Here is an 8,539-nt window from a genome sequence, read left to right on the forward strand (position 1 = left end):
AGTTTAAATGTTTAATATAAAGAACTCAAAGTTAACATTTTGGCATTCAAATAAGTGTTCATCTTTGCAAACTAAGGTATCTTCTACAGCAAAGGATTTGGGTGTACACCCGAGGGAAGCCTAGGTCTGAGGAGTGCATTGGTAGGGCCAGGCCGCAGGAGGGCAAAGCGCTCAGGTTAGAATTCACGGAGATACACGAAGTCCTGGGAGCCCAGGCTGGTTCAGAAGCCAAACGAGAGAAGCGAAAGCATCACTGTACAAAATATAAGTAAACATACATATGCACATAGCTGCCTTTTTGAAGGGGCAATGAATCAAAGATAGTTCCACAGCACATACTGGGCTCTTAACGTGCAACTTGGAAGACGGCAGCGGTAGTACGTGTGTTGGAAGCGGCAGCGCACATGTGGTGCAGCAGCTGTGCATGGAGAGGGCAACCGGGCTGAAGGGTCATGTGCTTCAGAGGAAGAATTGGCACAACGTACCATAGATACTCCAGACCCAAGTATTAAGAGGAGAAAAGGACAATATAAATCACTATGCTCACCCACACAGTCCCACCTCTAATTGGAAGTAGAGGCTTCTCTAATTCACATGTACTTCTAATTAAAGTACATGGTAAAGGTTTTGCAAAGCAAGGAGTACCTGTACAGCACCATAGTGTGGACCCTCACCTGCCTGGGAACCTGGAACTAAACCATTTTGTCCTTTGACATTCCAGGAGGCCATTTCCACTTGCACTGGGAGCCCAGAAGTCATGTACCTTTATCGAGAATTAAGCCTCCTAGTGATGAAAAATTGAATAGCTAGAGGTAAGATAGTTTTCATGCCATATCTAATTATGTACAATAATCATCAAGGAAAACAGCAGTAATTCTTTCCTAGGATGACAGATATGTTGTTCTTAATGTGGGCTGCTAAGCCTACTTTTCAGCAGCACCTGGCTTACGGCCATCGGTGCCCACCTTAAGTCACCAGGTGACACCTGACATCACTGACCTAGATCTCAACATCAGGAAAGCATTCTCAAGTCAGAACCAGGATCTGGCAGAGGTAACCCAGAAGCTGGAGAGGTCAGTGTTGGCCAGAGCATGATTTCAGCTGTCAAATAGGTCCACCTAACTACACTCGGGCAGGTTCAGCAGTTCGAGGCGTATGTCACTAAGTGTACTGGTGACAGTACACTTGTACAGAGGCACTGTACACATATTAAAGCAACTGTAAACAGAGAAGAAGGTACCATTTGGGGTTTGGAGATTCCTGTGTTTCAGGCTGAAAAGAACATCAGTGCAAGGTACAGGAGATCAAGTATTTCAAAACCATAAAAACCAAGTGAAAATAATTGTTTAAGATGATACAGGTTTTGTGAGAAATAGGATGAGGCTAAGCAACTGCAAAATGTGCAGATCATTCACGTCCAGTTAAAGACCATTCTAAAGTGATTAGACTGGAAGTCAATACTTCTGAGAAAGAATTAAAGTCATTCTAGAGGTGATGAAAAGCCCGCCTTGCTGGCAGTAGGTCTGTTTCCATCAACACCTTGATGTGACCCAAAAGTGTTGTAATATTTAGGCATCTAACAGTGTAAATACCACTAATCTAAAAGGCCAGCAATGTTCTTTCATTTCAAATGTTACATGCTGCTGGAGGATAGAACCAACCAGGAATCTCTCAATCAAAAAATACGCTTTTGAAAATGCATGTTCCTTGAAGTATCCCCAGACTAAATAAAAATGCCGACTATATTTGGGAAATACCCAAGCATCTCAGTTTAGAAATTTGGACAGAGTGATTTTGCACTAGATATTTCAGTTTATCTATTAAAAGTCCAAACCAAAACAGATTGGCCTGACTCAGATTTGGGGTTTTCGTGTGATTCCCTTTAAGATCAACAACTTTACCTGACTGAGGACAGGAAAAATCCCAAATGTCCAAAGTTAAAATGGGGAAATCAGAGCAATTCCCTACTGTCAAAAGGAGTGCATTTTCACTGACTGAAGTATATGCATTTTGGTTTTTCAAGTGTCAAGATTGTCTTTGCTGGCATTTTTGGTTTCAAGGGGAATTTAGAGCCTGAAGCCTTGGACAGCACTGTTTCTCTTGGAGAGTCAGAGGCAAATTCAACTAGGTAGAGACTGTCATCTCACTTGTGGAAACTTCATGACAGAAGTTTCTGGGAGTCTAAGCAGTTGTGTCTTCACAGACCTCTATATCTTCCTCCTTCCCCTCCCCAGCTTGCCTGGGTTTATATATTTCTGATCACCCGGCAGGTTTATGGCTCTTTTGGCAGGAGGCCATCACCAGTGTTGCAAGAGAGAACGAGGCTATTTGGGACTCCTGCCACCCTCTGCTGACCTTCCCTCCCTTATTATAATCATGACATTTCCCCCAAACTTCTTCCCAACTGGCAGGCAATAGCCCAAATCCACAGTCAGGTTTGTCTTTGATTGTTGAAGAGGGAATAGAATGTACCGCTGTAGTCAGAAAACCAAACTGGCCTGGAAGAGAGGCACAGTCTCCCTCTGTGAAGCCCACCCTAGCTAGGAACGTCATCCAAGAGCTGAAGGCAGTGACATGTTGGGCTTCTCTGGTTATTCATCTCGGCAGAGTCACTCTTTCCTCATTAAAAAAAATAAACTTCAAACCAACCAGCTTGCCTTCAGCAGCTCCTTCCCAGAATAGCTAAACGGAGACAAAATGAGATAAGCAAGTGGGTACAGGCAGTGGAACCTCTTTCTTATCCTCGTTGCCTACAAAATACCAGTTGTAGTACCTCAGATTCCTTTCTTAAAAAGCAAATATTATCATAAGTGCTCTTGAAGAAAGGCCCTGATCAGCATACCTGCCAAAATATACCATAATAACTTATTATCTATCTGCTGCCTCAACACCAGTTGCTTAGAGCCTCAGCTGCTTAAAGGAGAACTTGCCCTTCACATTGCTAGCAGTTACTGCAAACCTGTCTGTTCCAGAGCAAAGCTGGAGAAGAGCAGAAGTCTATACACATGAAAGGAAAAAATCCAATTTCCTCATTGAAAACAATATTAGGCAGAAATTACCACTTTAAGAAGTTCTAACACCATAGGAAGTCTCAGCATGCTTTCTGTCTAGTAGAAAAATTAATACTTTAAATAGATTCTAGTGGCTAATATTTTTAACTCCTCTGCAAACCTTTTTTGCTGGCATTCACCCACACTAGAAGGTGTGCAGATGAGCCCAACAGGTGGGTGCTCTACGGGTAGGATATAGTAAGAGAACCATTCTGTGTGTGGAGAGAGGTTTCTGTAGCACTTCTCTGTGGATTTTCAAGAGAGCTTCCTAATTAGAATCAGTATTTTCCCTTTTTGTACAGATGAGGAAAGACAGACATGAAGAACTGAAGTCTTAGGCATGGAGTCAAAAAGCAGAATTGAGAACTTGTATGCTCATTTGTCCTTTAATTCTTAGTCAGATGCTGAGTGCATGCTGCCTTGGTTTTGCTGAAGTGAAATACTTTGTGGCAAAATACAGAATTATATTTGTTTTGCCTCTGTTCAGCTTTTCAACTTGTATATATAAGGGTAAAACCAGAAAAGTCATGCTTAAGTGGGATGAAGAAAGACTTTCTCCTTAAAAAACAGTTTTAATAATTCAAGAGCAACGATTTCGCCATCAAAAAACTGTTCTTACTGAAAACAATGATAGCATACATTAACAAGCTAGCAAAACCCATTGGGCCCGTGAAAATTGTCTGTGCCTTTCCTCTATGCATCAGATAAATTGCTCCTCGAACCGTATTTTCTTCAACTCTGCCATTCACCCAGCCCCATTCCGTGACCTCCAGGGGAATTCTCCACCAAGTCAACACACGGAAACATACAACCCGCTCTAGCTGAAAAGCAAGCGGCTTTCAAGCACAAGACATGACACACCTGTCCCTGCGGCTGTACACTGACCAGAGGCTGGAATCCTCTCTGGCTGAGGGAGAAAGCCACAGAAACTCAAAATTCCTTTTCATGCCTGGCTTGGGACCCCCAGCAAAGCCTTGGCTGCACTTTGCAGACTGAACCACTTCTCAGCAACGCAGCCCGAGCAGCAGAAGCCACAGCTGAAGACCGTTCTGGTAAGTGTTGTTTCAAGGGTACCATGTCAGATGTTCATTTCTTCAAACTAGCCCACCCTGAGGGTTGCCCCGCACCCCGGCAGCATGAGCCACGAGCCCCTAGCTCAGCCCAGGGCCAGGCTGGCAGGGAGCAGCAGCAGCAGCGGTGCTGCCCTGCTTGCTCTGCTCATGCTGCGCCTTCACCGTTCCTGTAACGGCCAGTGCATCCAAGGAGGGAGCACAAGCTGCTGGTTACCACCAGGGATTTCATGTCAGGACCATGGGATCTTCATCTGTGTCTTCCCTTCTCCGGTTTGGATTTAAGCATAGGACAAGACAATTTCTCTCCTGAAAGCATTAGGAAGCCAAATCAGAGTGTGCTTCAGCCTGCATCTCCGTGTAGCATTTTAACCATGTAACAGAAAAGCAGATGATTTGCTTCCAGAGAGTGCAATGGCTATCCACCAGTGTGACTCAGATAAGCCTCAGAGACAACTTTTGACAGCTACACTGTCTGTTCAGGGGCATGAGAAGGCATGATCAGCCCTGGTCCTACCAAACATCAGAGACATGTCACTTGCTCTCCCTCTCTGGGGCAGCACATTTTCCCCGCAGCAGCCTGAGGATGCAGAGCTCCAGGCTACCCCCATTGCCCTTCGCTGTTCCTTACAGTATTGGTTAATGACGAAGATGACATAGCACAATATATTCATTCTTTGTCTTTAGAATTCTATTCCTCTTCATCTCCTAAAAATAAGGAAATTCACACCCAGACTTACTGCCAAAGGCACTCTCTAGCATACTTTCCTTGTGAAACACTGATCAGATACTGATTAAACTGAACATTTGTTGTACCTCACCACAAGGAAAGAAAGCTTACACCGGATCGGTGTATAGCTATAGCTACTCTTGCTAATTGGGAAAGAAGTTTATTCTTTGTAAAACAAGCACAAATACACACCAGAAGCCAGACGTTTTCACACTTACATTCCACCTGGTTCTACACGGTATGTGTTTAAATGAGAATTTGGTGACCTCTGCCCAGCCCTGCCTTACGGTGGGCATTGCTGGTGCATCCTTCCACAATGACAGAAGGACTGTTCGGCTATTTAAATGTACTAACTCTGCAGGCAGGCGTTAGTTCAGAACTGAGGGAGACAGCACCAGATACTTTATTTATGAAGCTACTCAATCCTTTTGTACAGTATCTCAAGGGCAAAAAGGTTTGATTCCTGTTCGAGTCCAGCCCATGGCACTTGCTTGGGTTTTAAGGCATTACCCAGATTTCTTTATGCTTCATTTTAGCGATTGCTTTTGAAAATGTACAAATTTAAAGAAAACCTTTCTCCAGTTTCAGCAGTAAGTGTAGTTACCCTGTTCTGATGTGAACTGCAAGACAAAAATCCCAGTGCGCTTGTTATTTCAGTTGCAAAGAAAAAAACCCACCCTGGAAGCCAGCATCCCGCTCACGTGGTCCCCTTTCCTGAATAACCTCTGTTCTGAGGCGCGAGAGGGCCGGAACAGGGGCTGGTTGTTGGGCTTTTGCTTGCATCTCCCAGCTCCCTTCAGCCAGCTCCCGGCTCGGCGGGGCTGCCCGTGCCCATTCAGCCGTTCTTGGCCTGCGGCCCCTTCCTGGGGCTGTTTCTATGGCATTTCCTCACCCCCCGCCCACCTGCATCTCTGCTCACAACAGCATTAAATGAAGGGCTTTGTCTGGGCTTGTGACAGACTCGGGCTCTGTGGTGGCACTGCCATTTTTTCTAGTGCATGGAAGGCAGACACCACACTCACCAGTTTTAAGCAACGGTTAAGCTTCACCTATGATAACAGCATTAATGCTTACACTGTTTCACACAAATTAATCTGAGGAAAAACCCCTTCCACCACATCTTGCCTTTGATTGCAGTAATGTTGCTTCTGGATTGTATTTGTGTGCTACTCTGTTGATACACCGGATGAATTCTCGCTGATCAGATTTTCACCATAATTAAGACCCCTAACGGAAAACTGAATGAATAAAGCACACTGATGGCAAGACACTTAAGATTCTCTAGGGCTAAACACGAGAAAATATAAAATTAACTTGCAATGTGGCCAGAAAAGAAAATGCTTCAGAACATTCCTGAGTGAATGAATACAGCCCCGAGTTGTTCTGGGTAGCTTCAGCTGTTTGAACTTAAGAGCCCTCCTAGTTTCATGCATCAAAGGAAATGCAGTCATTTCAGCGAAGAATATGAAACTAATTAGCTGATTTGGTCTGTATAACTCTAAAATGCAATAGTTAATAAATGAAACAGTGACAGAAGGAAGGGGTTTGGCTAGGAGTCGTTAGAAGGTTCCTCCTCAGCTGTCAGTGTTCCGCGCTGTCGCAGGCAGCGAGGAAGGTTCGCCCCCTCCATCGTGGGCTGCTGTGGGCCGAGGAGCTGTGCTTCACTCCACGCAGCAACCAACACCCGCCCTGCCCCAACGCCGTGCAATCCGATTGCAGGTTAAACAAAACACCGAGCAGTAACCCCAGACTATGCCCCAGCATCTGCCACTGCAGACCGGTCCAAATGGCAATGCCTCTGCCACCCTCGCAGGAGCATTATTCCAGCGCATGGGCTGGTTTGTTTAATCTCTTCTTTTATTCTCCCACTAGTTTTGAGGTTGAAGAATGGGCTCTGGAATGACTCCCCTAGGGACAATGGCTGACCCTCACAATCTGACAACCATCTGCTGAAATTAAATTTAGGGAAAAAGTGCCCATATAAAGCTGCTCGCCAAAAACAAAAAACCTACGTGGAATGTAAGCGATCCAAACCAAACTGAAAAAGTGACCAAACAGCCATTGCATCGCCTTTGTTTATAGCAAGGACTTTGCTATATAAAAACATAGCTGCAATAAAATTCTGATTCCTAATGTGGGAAACATAAACCAAAACAATATTATTCACAGATAATTTTTCCCACCCCCGAAACAAAACACCTTGCCCTTCCTCCTTTCATTTACTTTAAAATGAATGTCATTATTTGCAGTCAAGTCACAACCACTCTAAGTGGACCCAAAGGAATTGACGAGGATCATTGAGTGGAGCAGCAGGACAGGTCAAACCAGCACCACATTACTCCGCCTTGACACCTGATGGAGTCATGACAGCAGTTTGCATGCTAGATAACATGAATATATTCATCTGTATGATTTAGAAATTACATCGTGACTTTGGAATGACACTTCTTATGTGCCCTTGTACCTGGGCAACACTGCGGGGAAGATGCGATGTCAAAACTCTGACTTTGATGTGACTGTCACTGGTTTTCTTCTTTTTTTATTACCACTTATTTTGAACCAAACCCTGCAGTTGGAAGAAGCGTTAAGCAACAAGCCTGGAGAGTGAAGGTGCACATTAGCAAATTTGTGAAAGAAATCAATAGGATGCTGTTAACTCCAGACATTTTCCCAGAGAAGCTGTGGGCTGTCTGTGTGCAGCTCCAGTAATGAATCCACTGGTTGCAACAAGGAAAACATTTGCACTAGAAAGTTTCCCTCCTCTGGAGAAATCCCACTTCAGTTCAGAGGTAAATAGGACAAAAATAATATCTGTCTGGAGCTTCTGAGAGAAGTTTGAGAGAGAAGACACCCTCGGCCACCTCAGCCGCTCTTGCAGGCACACTGCTCGATATATCAGAGCATCACACCTCAGCCTGGATTTGTTTCTCAGCCCTGGCTCCCTGGGCACGGGCCCCTCCCACATCCCGCCCTGCCCCCCGCTCTCCGCTCAGGGGAACCGGAGCGGAAAAAAAAATAACAGAAGAAAATTAAAAAAAAACCAACACTTTCCCCGTGGGCCCCCCAGCAGGGCTCTGCTCCCCTCCCGGGCAAAAGGAGTGGCCCGTACGGGGATCGAACCCGCGACCTTGGCGTTATTAGCACCACGCTCTAACCAACTGAGCTAACCGGCCCGCCGGCAAAGTTTTGGCAGGAAACGGCCTCATGACCGCGCGCGGGAGCAATGCTGCCCCCGGCCGGGGCAGGGGCACCGGCGTGGCCGTTTCCCGGGGGAAGCAGAGCAGGGCTGCGGGGCGAGCCTCCGCCGGCTCCATCCTGGGACCTTTTCCACGCGCCTGACAGCCTCCAGGCCCGCCCTCACGGCAGATGCTGCTCTGCACGGGATGCGGGCAGGGATGCGGGCAGGGATGCGGGCAGGGATGCGGGCAGGGATGCGGGCAGGGATGCGGGCAGGGATGCCTCCCAGGCTGCCTTCCCGCCCGAGTCACCCCAGCGGCCGAGCAGAACCCAGCGCGGGCAGCAGCAGGAGCGAGGCGAAGAGCGGAGCCGCGCGGCGCTGGCCGGCCCCTGCCAAAACCCACCCAGCAGAGCTGAATGGAGCAGCCTGGGAGGATACAGAAACACTGGGAAGAGCTATACAGAATGCCTTTTTATCTCTATTTTCTTAATAATCAATGATTTCTAGTCTA

General features: G+C 46.3%; 1 non-coding gene across 1 annotated transcript; it reads right to left on the bottom strand.

The window, feature by feature from the left end:
- Positions 1 to 7,949: 7,949 nt before the first annotated feature.
- TRNAI-AAU (transfer RNA isoleucine (anticodon AAU)) lies at positions 7,950 to 8,023 on the bottom strand. The gene has a single exon. It is a non-coding gene; the product is annotated as a tRNA-Ile (tRNA).
- Positions 8,024 to 8,539: the final 516 nt, after the last annotated feature.

Source organism: Falco biarmicus, chromosome 2 (genome assembly GCF_023638135.1).
Source record: "Falco biarmicus isolate bFalBia1 chromosome 2, bFalBia1.pri, whole genome shotgun sequence".
NCBI lineage: Eukaryota > Metazoa > Chordata > Aves > Falconiformes > Falconidae > Falco > Falco biarmicus.